We start from the raw sequence: 20,943 nt of genomic DNA, 5'->3' as shown, positions 1-20,943 counted from the left end.
GAGCTACTTTCATGCAGCACGTCAGGAGTGTGGTGTGTGGTTTTTCAGTCAGTCTCTAGTACATGATGGACAAGAATACATTCCCTCAGCTTACTTTCCTGCCAGTTTTATGGGTTTGAAACCCTGATTTTGACTATTCCTTATGTAAAGGAAGACCCTGGACAGAGACCTGGACATACTCAAGAAGTGAACCCCTGTGAACCTCCTGGGGTTTAACAAGACCAAATGCAAGACCTTGCACGCTTGGGTCATGGCAGCCCTTGGTATCAGTCCCAGTAAGAGGGGAAGTTCAGAATAAAAGGCTGGTCTCTGACCCCTGCCTTCCTGCACTGGATAGGTGCTGAAAACAGTTCCTGAAGCCCTGTGCTATGTTTTTACACAGAGGGTGGTGAGACAGTGGTCCAGGTAGCCCAAAGAGGTGGTAGAAGCCTCATCTCTGGAAGTATTCTAGGTCACGTTGGACAGGCATCTGAGCAACCTGATCTGGTTAAAGATGTCCATGCGTACCACAGGGGGACTGGAATAGATTACCTTCAAGCATCCCTTCCAACCTAAAGCATTCTGTGATTCTAAACAGGTTCTGCCAACTTGAAGAGCAAGAGCTTGCTCCAAAGCAAGCTCTGGATGGTTGCCTGAGTGTCAGCTTTGTTTTGAAGTCCTTCACAGAGTCTAGGTTTTGGATTGCAGTGGGTTTCACCAGGCATGTTTGACAGCTACCTAAATGTCTTCTTGGCCTTAGTGGAGGTCAAAGCAAGTCATAGTAGAAATTAAAAACTAAAACTTCTGTTTTGATAGCTTGAGTCTCCACCAAGACCCATGGTAAAAAGAGGGTTGTGTTTTCTCTCTCAACCCTGACATCAGGCTCCAAGTCACCTGACCCTAAGTCTTGAGAGACTCTAAAATGAGTGCTTTGTGGTCTCTCAATGACAGCCTTTGACCGCGCGCCAACCAAACAGAACCCAGTGCATGGCTGAAGAGAGAGGAGGCAGCTTGAGGAGCGCAGCTCTGGGAGTTTGCTTTTGGCTTTGCTTCCGTTGCTTTTCAGGCAGTAAGGGGCTGTTGCCTCGGGACCTCCTGAAGAAGGGAGGAGGGGCAACTGGCTCGGGTTGCCGAGTGCCTGAGGGCAATGATGTAGCTGGGGGAGGGGTTGCCGTGGAAACCGCGTGCAAACCAAACAGAACCCAGCAGAGGCAGCTTGAGGAGCGCAGCTCATCCTTCTTACTGACAGGGGGGAAAAACAAACAAACAAAAAAAAAAGCCGGGTAGAGAGGGTGGTTACTGCAAGATGGTTGCTACTAGGGCAAAGGCTAACAGAAGAACAGTGGGCACCCAAACAGAGACCACTCACAAGCACGCAGATGTTCAGGTAGGTGGCTGCAGTGAGTGCTGGAACCTGGCACTCGATATGGAGGATGGAAGGAACAACTCCTGTGTTAGGTGTGAGCAGATCAGTGATCTGATGAGCATGGTGGCCGAACTAAAAGAAGAGGTAGAAAGGCTAAGAGCTATAAGAGACAGCGAAAGGAAAATTGACTCTTCCCATAATCTAACCTCTTCAAACCAGAACAGGGGGTAACTCTTAGTGGAACAGGGAGTTTGATACCTTCCCAGCAGCAAGCCTCTCAACTTCCCTATGGTAACCCAAATGATCAGGGCCAATGGGAACAGGTCTCTGCCCGATGGAAGAAATGCAAACGGAGAAAGTCTGCTACTTTGAGCAGCACGCTGCCTCCAGTGCAATTACAGAACAGGTATGAGGCCCTGCAGGAGGAACAGGTCATTGGTAAGGTCGAGGTTTTCAAGGCACCTGAGCTGAAAACAATTTATGGGACACACTTGTCTCAGAGGGGGAAAAGAATCCTGGGGCAGGAATTGGCAGGTCTCATTGATAGGGCTTTAAACTAGATTTGAAGGGGGAAGGGGTTAATAGTCTCCTGCTGGCCGGTAACAAACAGAGGGGCAGCTCACCAGCATCAGAGAGAAGGAGAGCTGGTAAGGGCTCTCAACTTGCTGCCCTGAGGCAAGCCACGAATGATCCACCAGGACATTCTGTGGAAAACGAGGGGAATTGGCACAAGAGGAGGACAGGGCCAGCCCAGCTGAAGTGCTTCTATGCGAATGCGCGCAGCTTGGGCAACAAACAGGATGAGTTAAGGGCCACTGTGCTGCTGGGATGCCACGACATAGTGGCTGTTACTGAAACTTGGTGGGATGATTCCCATGACTGGAATGTAGGGATAGATGGGTATAAACTCTTTAGGAAGGATAGGCAGGGAAGGAGAGGAGGAGGTGTTGCCCTCTATGTCAATAGCCAGTTGGAATCAGTGGAGCTTTACCTGGGGAGGGATGATGAGCTGGTTGAGAATGTATGGGTTAAAATTAAAGGCAAGACAAGGGAAGGAGATATTACTGTAGGGGTCTCCTACAGGCCACCTGACCAGCAGAACCAAGCAGATGAGACCCTCCACAGGCAAATAGAAGCGGCTTCCAGGTCACAAGCCCTGGTCCTCATGGGTGATTTCAACCACCCGGACATCTGCTGGAGGGACAACACAGCAAGGCACCAGCAATCCAGGATGTTCCTGGACTGCATAGAAGACAACTTCCTCCTCCAAATGGCAGAGGAACCAACAAGAAATGGTGCTATGCTGGACCTTGTTCTCACCAACAGGGAAGGGCTGGTAAGCAATGTGAGGCTCAGAGACGGCCTTGGCTGCAGTGACCATGAAGCAGTTGAATTTAATATCCTCAGGGCAATCAGGAGGAAGTATCCTAAGCTTACGACCCTAGACTTTAGGCGTGCAGATTTTGATCGCTTCAGGGATCTGATAGCCAAAGTGTTGTGGGACAAAGCCCTGGAGGGAAGAGGGACCCAGGACAGCTGGTCAGTATTCAAGGACCACCTCCTCTGTGTCCAGGAGCTCTGTATACCAACAAAGAGAAAAGCGGGTAAGAATGCTAGGAGGCCTGCCTGGATGAGCAAGGAGCTACTGGACACACTATTACTTAAAAGGAAACTCTACAGGAAGTGGAGAGAAGGACAGCTAGAAGAGGGGGTATATAAGGAAGCTGCCCGAGCAGCAAGAGTCCTGATTAGGAAAGCCAAAGCAGAGTTTGAATTGAATCTAGCCAGGGAGATTAAAGGGAACACTAAGAACTTCTGAATAGAATAGAATAGAATAGAATAGAATAGAATAGAATAGAATAGAATAGAATAGAATAGAATAGAATAGAATAGAATAAACCAGGTTGGAAGAGACCTTCAAGATCATCGCGTCCAACCCATAAACCAATCCAACCCACCCAAACAGCTAACCCATGGCACCATGCATCCCATCAAGTCTCATCCTGAACACCTCCAGTGATGGTGACTCCACCACCTTCCCAGGCAGCCCATTCCAATGGGCAATCACTCTCTCTGTATAGAACTTCTTCCTAACATCCAGCCTAAACCTCCCCTGGTGCAGCCTGATGCAGTGTCCTCTTGTTCTGGTACTGGCTGCCTGGGAGAAGAGACCAACATCCAATTGTCTACAACCCCCCTTCAGGTAGTTGTAGAGAGCAAGAAGGTCTCCCCTGAGCCTCTTCTCCTCCAGGCTAAGCAGCCCCAGCTCCCTCAGCCTCTCCTCATAGGGCTTGTGTTCCAAGACCCTCACCAACTTTGTTGCCCTTCTCTGGACTTGTTCCATCAAGTCAACATCCTCCCTAAACTGAGGGGCCCAGAACTGGACACAGTACTCGAGGTGTGGCCTAACCAGTGCAGTATACAGGGGCAGAATGACCTCCCTGCTCCTGCTGGCCACACTGTTCTTGATGCAGGCTGGGATGCCATTGGCCCTCTTGGCTGCCTGGGCACACTGCAGGCTTGTGTTCAGCCTACCATTGACCAGCACCCCCAGGTCCCTCTCCACCTGGCTGCTCTCAGCCACTCTGATCCCAGCCTGTAGCAGTGCATGGGGTTGTTGTGGCCAATGTGCAGAACCCGGCACTTGGATGTGTTCAATCTCATGCCGTTGGACTCTGCCCATCTGTCCAGCCTGTCGAGGTCCCTCTGCAGAGCCTCTCTACCCTCCAGCAGATCAACTCCTTCCCCCAGCTTGGTGTCATCAGCAAATTTGCTGATGATGGACTCAATGCCCTCATCCAGATCATCAATAAAGATGTTAAAGAGGATGGGGCCCAGCACTGATCCCTGGGGCACACCACTAGTGCCTGGCTTACATTTACCACAGAGTTAAGTGGCCACATTCCAACTTGCCAAGGGAGAAAGGCTCAGCCATTGCAAGGTAACAGCTTGAGGTAGAGCTATTAAGCAGGGAAAGGCAGGGCCTGGGCACTTAATTGGTTAAACAAGAATATTCAGAAGCCTTAAAACATCAGGGTTGCACTAAAAACAGAAGTGTTAAAAATGCTTTTAAATTGAACACTTGTGACTCCAGAAAGAGAAAGCATGGATTCTAACATGTTTTGATGTGGTATTGACAAGCTCTGTGCTGGCTGCACTTGCAATCAATCACACCAGCAACCAGTGACTTTCTACAGGTATATTAATGGGAAGAAGAAGACTAGGGAAGGTGTGGGCCCCTCAGAAAGGAAACTGGTGAAATGGTCACAAGTGATGAGGAAAAGGCTGAGGTACTCAATAACTTCTTTACCTCAGTCTTCACTGCAAGGGCCTCTAGCCACACTCCTGATGTTATGGAAGACAATGCCAGGGACGGGGAGGAAGAACTGCCCATTGTAAGTGCAGATCAGGTTCGTGATCACCTGAAGAACCTGAAAGTGTTCAAGTCCATGGGACCCGACGGGTTACACCCACGGGTACTGAGAGAACTGGCAGATGAGGTTGCTAAACCCCTCTCTATTATATTTCAGCAGCCCGCAAAGCCAATCAGATCCTGGGCTGCATCAGGAGAAGTGTGGCCAGCAGGTCAAGGGAGGTGATCCTCCCCCTCTACTCAGCTCTGGTGAGACCCCACCTGGAGTACTGCGTCCTGTTCTGGAGCCCCTATTACAAGAGGGATGTGGAGGTGCTGGAACGTGTCCAGAGAAGGGCCACGAGGATGATCAGAGGGCTGGAGCACCTCTCCTATGAGGACAGACTGAAGAAGTTGGGGCTGTTCAGTCTGCAGAAGAGAAGGCTCCGAGGTGACCTAATTGTGGCCTTCCAGTATCTGAAGGGGGTCTACAGGAAGGCTGGGGAGGGACTTCTCAGGATCTCAGGTAGTGATAGGACTAGGGGGAATGGAATGATGCTGGAGGTGGGGAGATTCAGGCTGGAGGTGGGGAGGAGGTTCTGCACCATGAGAGTGGTGAAGCCCTGGAATGTGTTGTCCAGGGAAGTGTTTGAGGCTCCGGCCCTGGAGGTGTTTAAGACCAGGCTGGACGAGGCTCTGGCCAGCCAGATCTAGTGTGGGGTGTCCCTGCCCATGGCAGGAGGGTTGGAACTAGATGATCCTTGTGGTCCCTTCCAACCCTGAATGATACTATGATACTATACTATGATAATTTTCCTAGTGCTTTGGCAGCCTTGGTCTGATCATGGGAGGCCAAGGAGGTTCTCTGAGGGCTCTTGTTCTCTTCATTGGCTTTGCTTCATTTAGAATAGAATAGAATTTAGAATAGAATAAACCAGGTTGGAAGAGACCTTCAAGATCATCACGTCCAACCTATCACCCAACACCACCCAATCAACTAACCCATGTAACCAAGCACCCTGTCAAGTCTCCTCCTGAACACCTCCAGTGACGGCGACTCCACCACCTCCCCAGGCAGCCCATTCCAATGGGCAATCACTCTCTCCGTGTAAAACTTCCTCCTGACCTCCAGCCTGAACTTCCCCTGGTGCAGCCTGAGACTGTGTCCTCTTGTTCTGGTGCTGGCTGCCTGGGAGAAGAGACCAACCTCTGCCTGTTTACAACCCCCCTTCAGGTAGTTGTAGAGAGCAATAAGGTCACCCCTGAGTCTCCTCCTCTCCAGGCTAATCAGCCCCAGCTCCCTCAGTCTCTCCTCATAGGGCTTGTTCTGCATGTTGAAACTGCAGATGTTCATGGTCTGTCCCATGGCAGCAGCGGCTGCCAAGGCTCTGTGCAATTCCTGTTCTACCAATGCAGTACTGGAAGGGGCTGCAGAAATGTTTGTTGCTTCCTTCTCTGTGCCTTTTCAAAACCACAAGGATTGTGTTCCAGCCATGGCAGAGCGTTCCTCATGTAGAGCATTAGTGTGCCAGCTGCAGCACTAGGGAATGTCCTTTCTGACACCAAAAGAATCAGCTGTGGCCATCCCAAAACCTTGTGGCTGGCTGGAGGCTCAGGGTGAATCATTCTGAGTGAAATTCATTGCACTTTGGTGAACGTAGCATCACCCTTTCCTGCCCTGTTGCCTGCACTAACCACAAATCCCTTTAATAGCAACTTTGAAGGACAATCCTGCTTATCTGAAATCTTGCAGATGATTCACAGGTTCACAGATTTAATTGGGTTGGAAGGAGCCCTCAAAGGTCATCTTTTCTAACCCCCCTGCAGTGAGCAGGGACACCTCCACCTAGATCAGGCTGCCTAGGACCACATTGAGTCTGATCTTGAATGTCTCCAGGGACAGGGCCTCAACCACATCCCTGGGCAGCCTGTTCCAGTATTTTACCACTCATTATAAAGAACTTCCTCCTGATGTCCAACCTGAAACTACCCTGCTCCAGTTTCAAACCATTGTCCCTTGTCCTGTGTCTCAATCCGGAGAGGGCAAGAGACTCAGTTCTTATGAATATTCCCGTGTTGTGAAATTAGAGGCACAAACGAGGCCAAAATATCAACAGCTAGACTATTTATTACATAAATAAAGTGGACATAAGAAGGGGAGAGGGAGAAAATAGAGAGAGAGAGAGAGAAGAGAGGAAAGGAATTATATTTATTTATTTAGAATAAACCTTTATTTAGAATAAACCAAACCCGGTTGGAAGAGACCTTCAAGATCATCGTGTCCAACCCATCAACCAATCCAACCCACCCAAACAGCTAACCCATGGCACCAAGTACCCCATCAAGTCTCCTCCTGAACACCTCCAATGACGGCGACTCCACCACCTCCTTGGGCAGCCCATTCCAATGGGCAATCACTCTCTCTGTGTAGAACTTCTTCCCAATATCCAACCTGAACCTCCCCTGGCGCAGCCTGAGACTGTGTCCTCTTGTTCTGGTACTGGCTGCCTGGGAGAAGAGACCATCATCAGCCTGTCTACAACCTCCCTTCAGGTAGTTGTAGAGAGTGATAAGGTCACCCCTGAGTCTCCTCTTTTCCAGGCTGAGCAACCCCAGCTCCCTCGGTCTTTCCTCATAGGGCTTGTGTTCCAAACCCCTCACCAACTTTGTTGCTCTTCTCTGGACTCGTTCCAGCAAGTCAACATCCTTCCTAAACTGAGGGGCCCAGAACTGGACACAGGACTCAAGGCATGGCCTAACCAGTGCAGTGTACAGGGGCAGAATGACCTCCCTGCTCCTGCTGGCCACACTGTTCTTGATGCAGGCCAGGATGCCATTGGCCCTCTTGGCTGCCTGGGCACACTGCAGGCTCATATTCAGCCTGCGATCGACCAGTACCCCCAGGTCCCTCTCTGCCTGGCTGCTCTCCAGCCACTCTGACCCCAGCCTGTAGCAGTGCATGGGGTTGTTGTGGCCAATGTGCAGAACCCGGCACTTGGATGTGTTAAATCTCATGCCGTTGGACTCTGCCCATCTGTCCAGCCTGTCGAGGTCCCTCTGCAGAGCCTCTCTACCCTCCAGCAGATCAACTCCTGCCCCCAGTTGATATTACCAAACCCCTCACCCTCCCAAGACAGTTTGAGTCTGTGGAGGAAAGGTGCTGCAGGAGATGTTGGGTTGGTACAGGAACAGTGCTGAGGCTCTGGCTGGAGAAGAGCTGTGGTCCTCTGGGCAGCCTGGGTCTTTAGAGAAAGGGTGCTGAGGCTTTGGCTGGAGAAGAGATGTGGTCCTCTGGGCAGCTCCATGGCCTCTTTTCTCCAGAGCAGCATTGTCCCGGGCTTTTCCTTCTCAGCGGCATGGTCCGTCTCCTGTGTTTTCCTTCATCTCTGTTTTTCTCCTGTGTTTTTCTTCCTTTAATCATCCAGTCGGGGAGACACAGTCCCCCACATTTTTCTTCTGCGTTTTTTTTCTACAAGCCAGTAGTTGCTCCAGTCTTTTATACAGTTTTAGTCCTTAGGTATGTGTACAAGTATTGTCCCTCAGGAATTCAGGGGCCAGGAAATCATCCTTAGGTAAATTTCCAGGTATCGTTCCCCCAGAAATCTTTCTGTGCATTTCTGTGTGTTTGGATGGATGGGGGGGGGGGGCCTCCACCTCCTCCATCCTCATCCAGACAAGCCCCCAAACTCATTACACATCAGGAAAACAGGTGGTGAATCCATTGTGCCACCCTTCCCAGGGTACTTGATGGGTGGAGATTATCTTGTCTCATGCATATTCCTGAAGGTGGCCTCAGTCCATTGTTGTCAGGCCAGCTGTGGCCCAGTGAGCAATGTTATCTTTGCACCTTCCAAGAGTCGTTCCAGTGGCTCTGCCCAACGCATATCAGCTATTGTCTGGGCAAGCAGCAAGTGATTTTATCTTTGTTGAGTCACACCAAGAGAGACAAACTTTTAGTCTCTCACATCCTGTCACTGCAAGCCCTTCTAAACAGTCCCTCTCCAACTTTCCTGTAGGTCTCCTTCAGATACTGAAATGTAGCTTCTCTTCTTCAGGCCCAACAGCCCAAATTCCTTCAGCCTGTCTTGGTAGGAGAGGTGCTGCAGCCCTCTGATCATCTTTGTGGCCCTCTTCTGGACCTGTTCCAGCAGCAGCAAGTCTCTCTGGTGCTTGGGGCCCTAGAGCTGGACACAGTACTCCAGATAGGGTCTCACCAGAGCAGAGGGGCAGTGTTGCCCTGCTGGCATTTTGATACAGCCCAGGATGCAATCTGGGTGTCCAGGGCTCTCCCTTCCTCAGGCAAACCATCAAACCAGGTAGTTAATCCCAAAACAACCTGGAAGAGCCTTGGCTATTGCTGGAATTGCAGCTGGCATGGAAAGAGATTGAGGCAACTGGGAAAGTTCAGCTGACTCAGGTCACACAGTGCCCCATGAACTGCTTCTAAGCAGTGTTTTGAGGGGGAAGGGAGCTGTGAGACACAACGCACCTTGACTGCGCATCTCTGGAAAAGATTTCAGTCATTGCTAACAGATGCAGAGGCCTGGTTAGAGACAAGCCTCTTGTGTGCCTTGGTAAGTCTCTGCTATGGAAATTTTATGCACTATTAGTGGGTCTTTAATGGTCCTGAAAACAGTCTCATTTTCACTTAGTTCTGTGACTACTGAGCCATGGCTAGGGAATCTTTGAGGATGCTCAGCCTTGGATGCTGCATCACAATGTTGCTGCCTGGCATGGCTGAGGCAGAAGGGTGTGTTCATGGGGGTCTGCACAGAAAAGGTCATGGGAAAGGGGTTGCTGCACCTAGGCAATGAAATCTGATTTCTGCCCTCCTCTGGGTAGCAGTCTCATCCTTCTGGGCCAGGAGAGCGTTGAACCCCAAATGCTGTGGTCACTTTGCTCTGTCCCTTGCTACAGGCAAATTTGTGGAAGAAATTGCTCCTCCTGTCCAACCTAAACCTCCCCTGGCACAACTTGAAGCCATGTCCTCTTATACCAGCTGGGATTACAAGAAGCCCTTGTCTCATTGGCTTGTGCCTCCACACCTGCCTGCTTTTCCCTGCTTCCAAATGCAGATGTTGTCCTCATGTCTGGACAGCCTGCCGCTGTCCCACTGCACTGCAACACCATGTTATGGGCTGATGGGTTATAATCCTCAACACCTGGCTTCCACACTTCTGGACACAAACCCTACAGCTGCTTCTTGGGATGCCTTGGGGAGATCTTTTCCCCTCACAATCCTCTTCCCTTGAAAACATTCCTGCAGCACTGGAGCTAGTGAGACATCTCAAGTTAAGAGCAGAGCAGCAGGGAAACCATGCTCTGGTATCTTCATGTGCAGGCCTCAGGTTGAGGCACCCCTTCCTCCTCTTCAGGTAGGACTTTCCTGTTGAAAGACAGTAATTTTGTGCAAGAAGTTAACTGCTATGAGCATGGCTGAGATGACAACTGAGATGCTTTGTGAAGCAGCACAGCATGGGACCCTGGGGCATAGGGCTGGCCAACTGCATCATCATTCTTGTTAATGGCTTGAACCTGTTGCCCTCAAACCAGGAAGAGCTGGTGCTTAACTAGAGCCACTTAATAGCTTTGAGATTAATGGAGGCAGCACACAGTGCTCTGGTGCAACCAGCTACCTTCTTTAAAATCCACACATTTCCAAAGGGCTTTAGGAAAGCAGGAGCAGTGTTAAATAACCCTAATCAAGGTCTTTTGAAACCCATCAGCTCAATTACTGAGTTGTCCTTTACCTTCCAGAGGGCTCTTCTTCAGCTTTAGATTTCAATAATCAACTAAGTTGTTCTGGGCCATGGGTGGGGTGACTCTGCTGTTCTGCTGCCAAAATCTCTTATGTCATATCCCAACACCTCTGCTAACACCCCCAGAGGATGTTTCTTAGGGAAGATAAAGGTGGTAGCTTGTTCCTGGTTAGAGATCCTAACACTCCCAGGCAAAGATCAGAAAGAGGGGAGTGGCTGTATGTGCAAGTGGACATGGACATTGCCTTGATTTCAGCTTCACACTGAAGCTGAGGGAATTTAGGTCTCTTCAGGATGTTTTTAGTTAAGGATGGTGCTCTGCTGCTCTGTCAAAGGGGCTTTGCCACAGCTTGGAAGTAAATTTGCTCAAGTGTTCTCCAATGGGGAGTTATTTGTGGTTTTTCAACGTATTCCAGCTTCAGCTGGAATGAAGAGCATGAGGACATGCAGTGCTCCAGACATGGGGAGGACTGGCTAGAAAGCTGTGAGGTAGAAAAGGACCTAGGGGTGTTAGTCAACAGCCTGCTGAAGATGAGCCAGCAGTGTGCCCAGATGGCCAAGAAAGCCAACAGCATCCTGGCTTGGATCAACAATAGTGCAGGCAGCAAGACCAGGGGAGGGATCATCCCCCCATACTGGGCACTGGTGAGGCCACACCTCAAACCATGGCTTCAGTTTGGGGGCTCTCACTCAAAGAAGGACATTGAGGGGCTGGAGCATGCCCAAAGGGTAAGAAAGCTGGTGAAGGGTCTAGAGCACAAGTCTTATCAGGAGCAGCGGAGAGAACTGGAGTTGTTTAGCCTGGAGAAAAAGGAGGCTCAGGGGAGACCTTCTTGCTCTCTATAACTTCCTGAATGGAGGTTGTAGCAAGCTGGGGATCAGTCTCTTCTCTCAAGTTACAAGTGCTAGGACAAGAGGAAGCATCCTCAAGTTGTGCCAAGGGAGGTTTAGGTTGGATGTTTGGAACAATTTCTTCCCTAAAAGGGTTGTCAATCCTTGGAACAGCCTGCCCGGGGCAGTGGTGGAGTTCCCATCCCTGGAAGGATTGGAAAGCTTTGTAAATGTGATGCTGAGGGATGTGGCTTAGTGGTCACCTGGCAGTGCTGGGTTAAGGATTGGAATTGATGGTCTTAGACGACTCTTCCAACCTAAACAGTTCTATGATTGTGTGACATCTCAGGTCTGGGTTTCAGCTGTCTGTTCCATATTTTAAACTGATGAAATGCTTCTTGTGGTGGGTTTGGAAGGGGTAAGGCCAAGAAGCCTCCTCCCTTCCCCCTTGTAAGGTAAAAGGGAAAAAAAATTGAAGGGAAAGGAAAAAAAAAACTCACAAGCTGAATTAGCAAAGCAGTGGAGCTATATTTACAAAGCAATGTAGGGAATGCAGGGGAATATTTACAAATTTACAATATCTACAATATATACAAAGATATACAACAGAGCAACACAGAAATGAGAGTGACCCCCCTCGGCAGAGGGGACCCCCACCTCCGCTCTCCCCTCTCTTCCCCCCCCCTTTCCCCAGAATGGGATAGAAAGAGAGAGAAGAGAGGAAAAAAAAATGTTAGAAGCAGTTTGTGTTAATTGGAAAGGAGTTAATATACAGGCCTGGTATCTTGTTTTCAAGGCCGAGGCCTTGGCAGAAAGCCCAGCACAGAGACAGAGCTGCTGCACGAAGAAAAGGCGGAAGCAAGACTGATAGAAAAGTCCTGAAAATGCTCAGTTCACTCCCAGTTCAGAAGGTGCTTCCTCCCACTTCACCAATGAAATTAGTTTAGACTATTCCTTCCGTTTACCAACTTCCGTCCACCATATTCCCTTTCTTAAGGGGGCAACGTCAACCGGCCACAGTCCACCCCTTCTAAACAATTTCATTGGCTGTTCATACTGTCCATCCAATCCAAAACGATATTTACAGTTCGTGAGCAAAGTTCATAGTCCATTCCGGCTATGCTCAGATATAGATGATTCAAAAGTCCAAGAAAATCAGAAAATGAGAAAAATGGAAAACAGTTCATTTCTTCGCCGACAAAGCAAGGAAAAGGGAAACAGGGATTCTCAGGGTCTCTTAGTTGACTCAGGGCTCTCAGGGATCTCAGGGTTCGTGCACCATAGATTCCTCGTTGATTCTTCCTTTGGACGCGATGTAGCTGTACAACAGTTCGAAATTAACCTCTTTCAGCTAAAGTTAAATTTCTTTGTGGAATACACTGAATTTCACCATTCTCTTGCATTACCCAATAAGTGTGACCCGGACCTTCAGCTGAAACCACCCCTCGGACAGGTTTAGCCTCTCCTGAGGGTGAAAATACCCAAACAGTTTTACCTAACAGACTCTTTTCTTTAACAACAGGAACTCTATCACCTTCCACTTTCCGTAGCAAATCTGAATGTGCAGGTCCAGCTCAGTTCACTAAACCTCTACTATTTACCAGCCAGGTTGCTTGTGCTAAATGTTTTTCCCAGTTTTTCAAAGATCCACCTCCCATGGCTTTGAGAGTGGTCTTCAACAAACCGTTGTAGCGTTCAATCTTCCCTGAAGCTGGTGCATAGTAGGGAATGTGGAATATCCACTCAATACCGTGCTCTTTCGCCCAGTTCTTTACAAGGTTGTTCCTGAAGTGGGTTCGGTTGTCTGACTCAATCCTCTCTGGAGTTCCGTGTCTCCACAGGATCTGTCTCTCCAGACCGAGAATGGTGTTGCGTGCAGTTGCATGTGGAACTGGATAAGTTTCCAACCATCCAGTGTTTGCCTCTACCATAGTAAGCACGTATTACTTACCAGAACGAGAACGTGGTAGAGTGATGTAGTCAATCTGCCAAGCTTCACCATACTTGTACTTGGACCATCTGTCACCATACCACAAGGGTTTAAGTAGTTTTGCCTGCTTAATAGCAGGACAAATGTCACAGTCATGGATGACTTGCGTGATAGCATCCATGGAAATGTCTATGGATCTGTCACGAGCCCATTGGTATGTTGCATCTCTGCCTTGATGTCCTGACGAATCGTGAGCCCACCGAGCTAAGAATATCTCACCTCGGTGTTTCCAGTCGAGATCAAGATTAGAGTCCATGTCTACTTGAGAAACTCTTGCAGCTAGATCGGCCTGATGGTTGTGTTGCTGTTCCTCAGTAGCTTTGCTCTTAGGAATGTGAGCATCGATGTGCCTCACCTTCACTGGAATTCTCTCGATTCGATCAGCAATGTCCTGCCATAGGTTGGCTGCCCAAATGGGTTTTCCTTTCCTCTGCCAACCACTCTTCTTCCAGTTCTTTAGCCAACCCCATAGAGCATTGGCTACCATCCATGAGTCGGTGTAGAGATAAAGCTTTGGCCATCTCTCACGTTCAGCCACGTCGAGAGCTAGCTGGACAGCTTTTACCTCTGCGAACTGACTGGATTCTCCTTCTCCATCTTTCGCCTCTGCAACTCGGCGTGTTGGACTCCACACTGCAGACTTCCACCTTCGCTTGTTTCCAACAAGACAACAGGAACCATCTGTGAACAAAGCATATTTCTTTTCATCATCAGAAAGGTCATTGTAAGGAGGAGCTTCCTCAGCACGAGTTACTTTCTCCTCTGGAGGTTTGGCACAGTTGATGCCTTCAGGCCAACTTGAGATCACCTCCACTAGACCAGGTCTTTCAAGATTTCCCATTCGAGCTCTCTGTGTTATCAGAGCCATCCACTTAGACCAGGTTGAGTCTGTGGCATGATGTGGTGTGGAGCCTTTGCCTTTGAACATCCAATTCAAAACTGGTAATCTGGGAGCTAAGAGAAGTTGTGATTCAGTTCCAATCACTTCAGAAGATGCTTTCACTCCTTCATAGGCAGCTAAGATTTCTTTCTCTGTTGGAGTATAATTAGCCTCTGAACCTCTGTAACCTCGACTCCAGAAACCAAGAGGTCGTCCACGTGTCTCACCTGGAGCTTTTTGCCACAAGCACCAGGTTGGACCATTGTCACTTGCAGCTGTATACAAGATGTTCTTAATGTCTGGACCATCTCGGACTGGTCCCAGACCCATTGCTTGAACTACTTCTTGCTTTATCTGGTCAAAGGCTGCTTGTTGTTCAGGTCCCCAGTGGAAATGGTTTCTCTTTCGAGTCACATCATACAGAGGTTTCACAATCTGACTGTATCCAGGAATGTGTAGTCTCCAAAATCCCACTATCCCCAAGAAACGTAGGGTCTCTTGCTTGCTTGTGGGACTTGCCATGGTAGAGACTCTGTTTACCACATCCACTGGAATGTGTCGACGTCCATCCTGCCATCGCACTCCCAGAAATTGAATCTCTGTGGTAGGTCCTTTCACCTTGTCTCGCTTGATGGCAAAACCTGCATTCAGAAGAATGTCAATGATTTTGTTACCTTTCTCGAAGACTTCCTCAGCAGTTTTACCCCAGACGATGATGTCATCGATGAACTGGATGTGTTCTGGAGCACCGCCTTTCTCCAGAGCATCGTGGATTACTGCATGACAGATGCTTGAGCTGTGGATCCAGCCCATTGGCAGTCTGTTGAAAGTGTACTGGATTCCTCTCCAGGTGAAAGCAAACTGAGGCCTGCATTCCTCTGCTATGGGAATAGAGAAAAATGCATTAGCAATGTCTATGGTAGCATACCATTTGGCCTCTTTGGATTCCAGCTCATACTGTAGCTCCATCATGTCTGGTACTGCTGCACTCATAGGTGGTGTCACTTCGTTCAGGGCTCGGTAGTCTACCGTCAGACGCCAGTCTCCATTCTGCTTTCACACAGGCCACACTGGACTGTTGAATGGTGAATGAGTTTTGCTGACGACTTTCTGACTCTCCAACTGACGGATCAGATTCTGAATGGGCAACAAAGAGTCACGGTTGGTTCTGTATTGTCTGTGGTGCACAGTCTGAGAAGCAACCGGCAATTTAATGTCCTGTATCTTATGTTGTCCCACAACTGCAGATTCATCAGAAAGCTCAGGTCTGGCAGATAGCTTCAATTTTTGTCCATCAATTTCTACTGAAGCTACTCCAAAAGCCCATTTGTAACCTCTAGGGTCTTTGAAACGCCCTTCTCTCAGAAAATCAATTCCCAAAATACAAGGTGCGTCAGGTCCGGTCACAACTGTATGCTTCCTCCATTGTTTACCAGTTAAACTTATATTAACCTCTACCTTGCTTAACTCTTGAGATCCACCAGTGACTCCCAGAATAGTTATAGACTCTGATCCCTGATAATTTGATGGTATTATGGTGCACTGAGCTCCTGTGTCAACCAAGGCCCTGTACTTCCGAAATTGTGAAGTGCCAGGCCACTGGATGTACACATCCCAATAGATTCTATTATCTCTGTTATCCCTCTCCTCCCCCTGGCGGGAGGCAGGGCACCCCTAGTTATGGGGAACATGCGCACATGTGCATTGCACATAGTTTGCAGGGTTATAACTTTGCATGTTATAACTGGAGCCACTGTTGGAGCCATAAGAATCGTTCTGGGGAACTGTGGAAGTAACAGCTACCCTTCTGGTATTGCTACCTTGGGTTCTGCCACTTTGCAATTCCCTCAGTCTCCTGAAAAGATTAGAAGTTGGTTGGCCATCCCAGCGGTTCATGTTCTCACCAAACTGATCACGCAGAGTTATCCAAATAGTTCTACGTGATTGTCTTGGTGGTCTGTTTTGGAGTGACCTGTTTTGGAATGACCTGTTTTGGAATGACCTCCTTGGAGGACGTGTATTCCTCACAGATGAAACTTGTACCCACCTGGAGGAAGAATTGAAATTATCCTTTTGTGCCAATTGGGATATGGAATTTCTAAATTCATCTTTTAACTCTCTAATGCAATTCTGTATATCACCAGACATAGTTTTAATGGCTGAAACCAAAGAACCACGTGTCATGCTATCCTCCAATTGTCTCATTTGATCACTGAATTGGCCAGCCGTAGGAGAAGCTCCACCATAACTTCTTGACACAATTCTGCTTGCCAGAATGTTTGCATAATTAGAAGGAGCAAGTTTGATGATCTTTTTAGCAAGACCAATACCCACAGGAATGTCATCAGGATTCAGAGTTTCATGTTCACCATAGAGTAGCTCTCTAACAGCAAATTCTCTCAAGCGCTTAATTCCCTCATCTATGGTACTCCAGGGTTTAGGATTCCATGGGAGATCATCTCGGGAAGGGTATCTCAGGGCAACCGCCATTAAAAGGCGTATCCACAGATTAACCTTACCAAGAGCTTCGCCTAGATGTCTATCTATTCCATTGTCCCTTGAGAGAGTTCCTAACTGAGCTGCTGACTTGTCTCCAACTGTTAGAGCTGAAGCACCTGTATCATAACACCTACTAAGCCAAGCTAGAACTGGCTCCTTATCTGCCCTGGTGAAATCTTTACGGACATTTCGCAATTCCTCGCGGGGCGAAGAACAGTCTGAAATATCATCTTGTTCCTCATCTCCCTGAATTCTTTGCCCATATAATCCTGCTGTCATTCTCCTAAGGATCTCTTTAAGCTGAGAACCACCTTTGCCAGCTGCTTTCCTAACTTCATCTCTATCCTGCTTTGATCTCACTAGGTTAGCTAGATCTTTAAAACAAACCTTCTCTTCCTCCTCAGCAGGATCTTTTAGAGTAGAGGGCCCCTCACCAGGATCAGTCTCCTCCTCTTCTTCTCCATCTTTGGCCTTTCCACCTCTAGTCTTTAAAGGAGCCACCTTAACTGGAGCTGTGTTTGAATTTACAGCCACCTTAATGGAAGCTGACAGGTCCTGAGATAAATCAGCTGCTGGGGCAGTGACTTCCGGTCCCACTGAGGGAGTGGGTGGAAGTGACGTTGCTCCGTTAATGGCCGACGGAGAAGAAGAAGAAGGAGAAGGAGTAGGAGAAGGAGTAGGCGCCATGTTGATACCAGCCGATGCCCTTGGCTGCTTGCTAGAATCAGCAGAAAAGTCATTTAGAGCTGCCTTACCAATTAACTTTTTAGCCTTCTTTTTAACTGACACGGATTCTGCACACTCTTCATCACTAGATGTCTCTGGGACTGATCGAGAGCCACGGCGTTTTCTTTTTGATCTAGTTTTAATAACAAAACAAGCTCTGGACACCTTTCTCTCTCGCCGTAAAGAGAACAGTAAATATGCGATTACCATCACCAGCAACAGATTTATACACATCAAATAAATCACCTTTGGATCCCAGGCATCACCTAAAGTTACTCTCTCCTCAGGCGGAATCTTAAAACCCTTTATCTCAATTGGGAGAGTGGTGGAGGTAACATTCCTGTATCTCACTGGCCATAATAAATTAATACATTTTCCATACCATAATTTAACTCTATACATAACCCACATATAAATTGTCCGCACCAAATATTTACCCAGGTAATCCAAAATCAAACCCAAACAATATCTGTAAACCAGAGCCCCAAAAATTGAAAAGAATAATCGCTCCACAAACCACAATACCTTCATGTTTGCTAATTCAGCTAGAAAACACTAAATCAATCAAATAATAAATTAAACTAATTATCTGCCGCACGTTGGGTGGCAATAAAAAAAAAATGTGGTGGGTTTGGAAGGGGTAAGGCCAAGAAGCCTCCTCCCTTCCCCCTTGTAAGGTAAAAGGGAAAAAAAATTGAAGGGAAAGGAAAAAAAAAACTCACAAGCTGAATTAGCAAAGCAGTGGAGCTATATTTACAAAGCAATGTAGGGAATGCAGGGGAATATTTACAAATTTACAATATCTACAATATATACAAAGATATACAACAGAGCAACACAGAAATGAGAGTAAGCCCCCTCGGCAGAGGGGTCCCCCACCTCCGCTCTCCCCTCTCTTCCCCCCCCCTTTCCCCAGAATGGGATAGAAAGAGAGAGAAGAGAGGGAAAAAAAAATGTTAGAAGCAGTTTGTGTTAATTGGAAAGGAGTTAATATACAGGCCTGGTATCTTGTTTTCAAGGCCGAGGCCTTGGCAGAAAGCCCAGCACAGAGACAGAGCTGCTGCACGAAGAAAAGGCGGAAGCAAGACTGATAGAAAAGTCCTGAAAATGCTCAGTTCACTCCCAGTTCAGAAGGTGCTTCCTCCCACTTCACCAATGAAATTAGTTTAGACTATTCCTTCCGTTTACCAACTTCCGTCCACCATATTCCCTTTCTTAAGGGGGCAACGTCAACTGGCCACACTTCTCTAGGATGTTGGCTGGGGGTAGCTGTTGTACTGTGCACTGATGAAATTCAGGGCCCCTCTTTTAGAGACATCTTTCAGAGCAGCGGTAGGTCAAGCTGCCACAGTGATGTGTGGGCAGGAAGGGGTTACCAGCTGGGAGATGCAGCTGATTCCTGGAGAGCCATTTGCAAGCCCCAGCAGTTTCCAGGAACTGGATGGAGGGATGAGATTAAAGGAAAGGGGGTTTCCTTTTCTTCATGTTGAGAGGTGTCCTCTCTGTCCTTCTGTCCCTACCCACCAGCTGTGCTCCTAGTGCTGCTGCAATGATGAATTCCTCCTCCTTCCCCCAATGACTAATGTCTACAGCTGTGAGTAATGGGATAAGGTGAGGGGGAAGGCTGCTGTGCTGGCCCTGTGCTGCCTTGGGTTGGTGGGGCCAAGCTCACCTCACCCCACCAAGGGATGCTGCGGGATCTCATTAAGAGAGGAAGCAGGGAAGAGGCTGTTTGAGAACCGAGGCATTGAGGTCTCTTTCAGCAAGGACAATTGGACTGCGGAGCCCACTTGTCTCTGAAGTGGAGCTGAGCTCATTTCTAGGAGACATTGGACAGGCTGTCCGGTTTTAGAGCCCTTCAGTTCCTGGTAATGATGCCTGCAGCTGGGCTGCCTCCTCTCAAGAGCCTGTCTTTGGGTTTTGTTCTACCTGGGGTACTCTGAACTCTTGACTTATGTTTCACTGTTGTTCCCACCTTGATTCCTCTCTCCTCGCAGCCTTTCTCAGGACAAAGGATGGGGGTGCACAATTCAGGACACAGAGAGCGGCTGTGTTCCTGCCTTCTCCTTCTCAGAAACACCGTAATTAGCCCAGATGCTAATGAGTAAACACCCCTGCTCCAGCATGGCAGCCAAGGAGGCCTGGTGCCAAGTATTCAGTTTTATGGCTCTCACTGCAGGAAAGACATTGAGGTGCTGGAGTGTGTCCTGAGAAGGGCTACATGGCTGGTGAAGGGTTTAGAGCTCAAGCCTTGTGAAGAGCCCCTGAGGAAACTGGGGTTGTTGAGCCCAGGGGAGACCTCATTCTTGACAACTCACTGAAAGAAGGCTGGAGAGGTGTGTGTTGGTCTCTTCTCCCAAGGAACAAGGGACAGGATGAGAGCAAATGGTCTGAAGTTGCACCAGGGGAGGTTTAATTTGGACACAAGAAACTTCTTTGCTGAAGGGCTTAGCAAACACTTGGAACAGGCTGCCCTTTAGGGGTTGAATCACCACCCCTGCAGATGTTTAAAAGATGCACAGGTGTGCTGCTGCAGGGCATGGTTTAGCACCAGACAAGGTAGAGTTCAATAATGGTTGGACTCAGTGACCTTAAAAAATGTTTTCCAACCAAAACAATTCTATGATTCAGAGGCTGAGCTTCTTTCAGCACCCATGGAAGTGACTTTCCTGCCCAGCCCTGCCTTCTCCACGCTAAATTAAAACTCTTTGTCATTCTTCTCACAGGTGTTAGCACCAGGAACTACTACAGGAAGATTGGCTATGAGCTGGAAGGGCCTTACATGGTGAAAAAACTGGACTGATGCCCCAGGAAGTCCTCAGCTCCACCAGCTGCTGGGAGGGGAGGAAACAAGATTCAGCCTGGAAAGCTACAAACCAAAGCCTGCCAGCTGCCAAGGACTTGCCCATGGCAGCAAACAGGGCATCTCCACTGGGGAGTGCAGTTCTGAGACCTGCCCATTGCCCCAGTAGAGGCTGGGGACATTTCTTGTGTCTTGTTACCTATGTAAGCATGACAATAGAGGACTGAAGTGCAGCTGAACTGTAAGTTCTCAATTGGGGGACTCTGTTGAACAGCCAAGTGGGAAAAACATTCATTGTATTGATGATGCTGTCAGCAGGCTTTTGATGTTTCAGCATTGAAGCTGTGTGGGTCATCTTGCAATGTGAATTAATTCTTTCTCTCTGTGTATTTGTTATCAGTGCTGATCAGTATCTAAAGGGGGTGTGTGTGTGTGCAAAAGGGTGGGTGTCTGGTGACAGGACAAGAGGGCAATGGGCACAAACTGGAACCCAGGAGGTGTCAAGTGGAGGGAGCCAATCTCTTTTCGGTGGTGCACAGTAATAAGATAAGAAACAGCAGGTTCAAGCTTGAATGCAGAAGATTTCACCTCAACAGGAGCAGAAACTTCTTTACAGTGAGGGTGATGGAGCACTGGAACAGGCTGCCCAGAGAGGTTGTGGAGTCTTCTTCTCTGGAGAGTTTCCATACCTGCCTGGATGCCATCCTGGGCAACCTACTCTGGGTGACCCTGCTTTAGTAGGGCAGTTGGACTGGCTG

General features: G+C 48.4%; 1 long non-coding RNA gene across 1 annotated transcript in view; it reads left to right on the top strand.

The window, feature by feature from the left end:
• LOC137443444 (uncharacterized) overlaps positions 1-20,548 on the top strand; it is an 80,035-nt gene extending 59,487 nt beyond the window's left edge. Inside the window, exon 3 of the long non-coding RNA XR_010987880.1 lies at positions 20,109-20,548. This is a non-coding gene — a long non-coding RNA (uncharacterized lncRNA). The remainder of the gene's footprint in view (positions 1-20,108) is intronic.
• Positions 20,549-20,943: the final 395 nt, after the last annotated feature.

This window comes from Melanerpes formicivorus, unplaced genomic scaffold, assembly GCF_026170545.1.
Source record: "Melanerpes formicivorus ecotype bairdi unplaced genomic scaffold, bMelFor1.0.p_v2 SCAF_9, whole genome shotgun sequence".
Lineage (NCBI taxonomy): Eukaryota > Metazoa > Chordata > Aves > Piciformes > Picidae > Melanerpes > Melanerpes formicivorus.
This window is presented reverse-complemented; position numbering and strand designations above follow the sequence as displayed.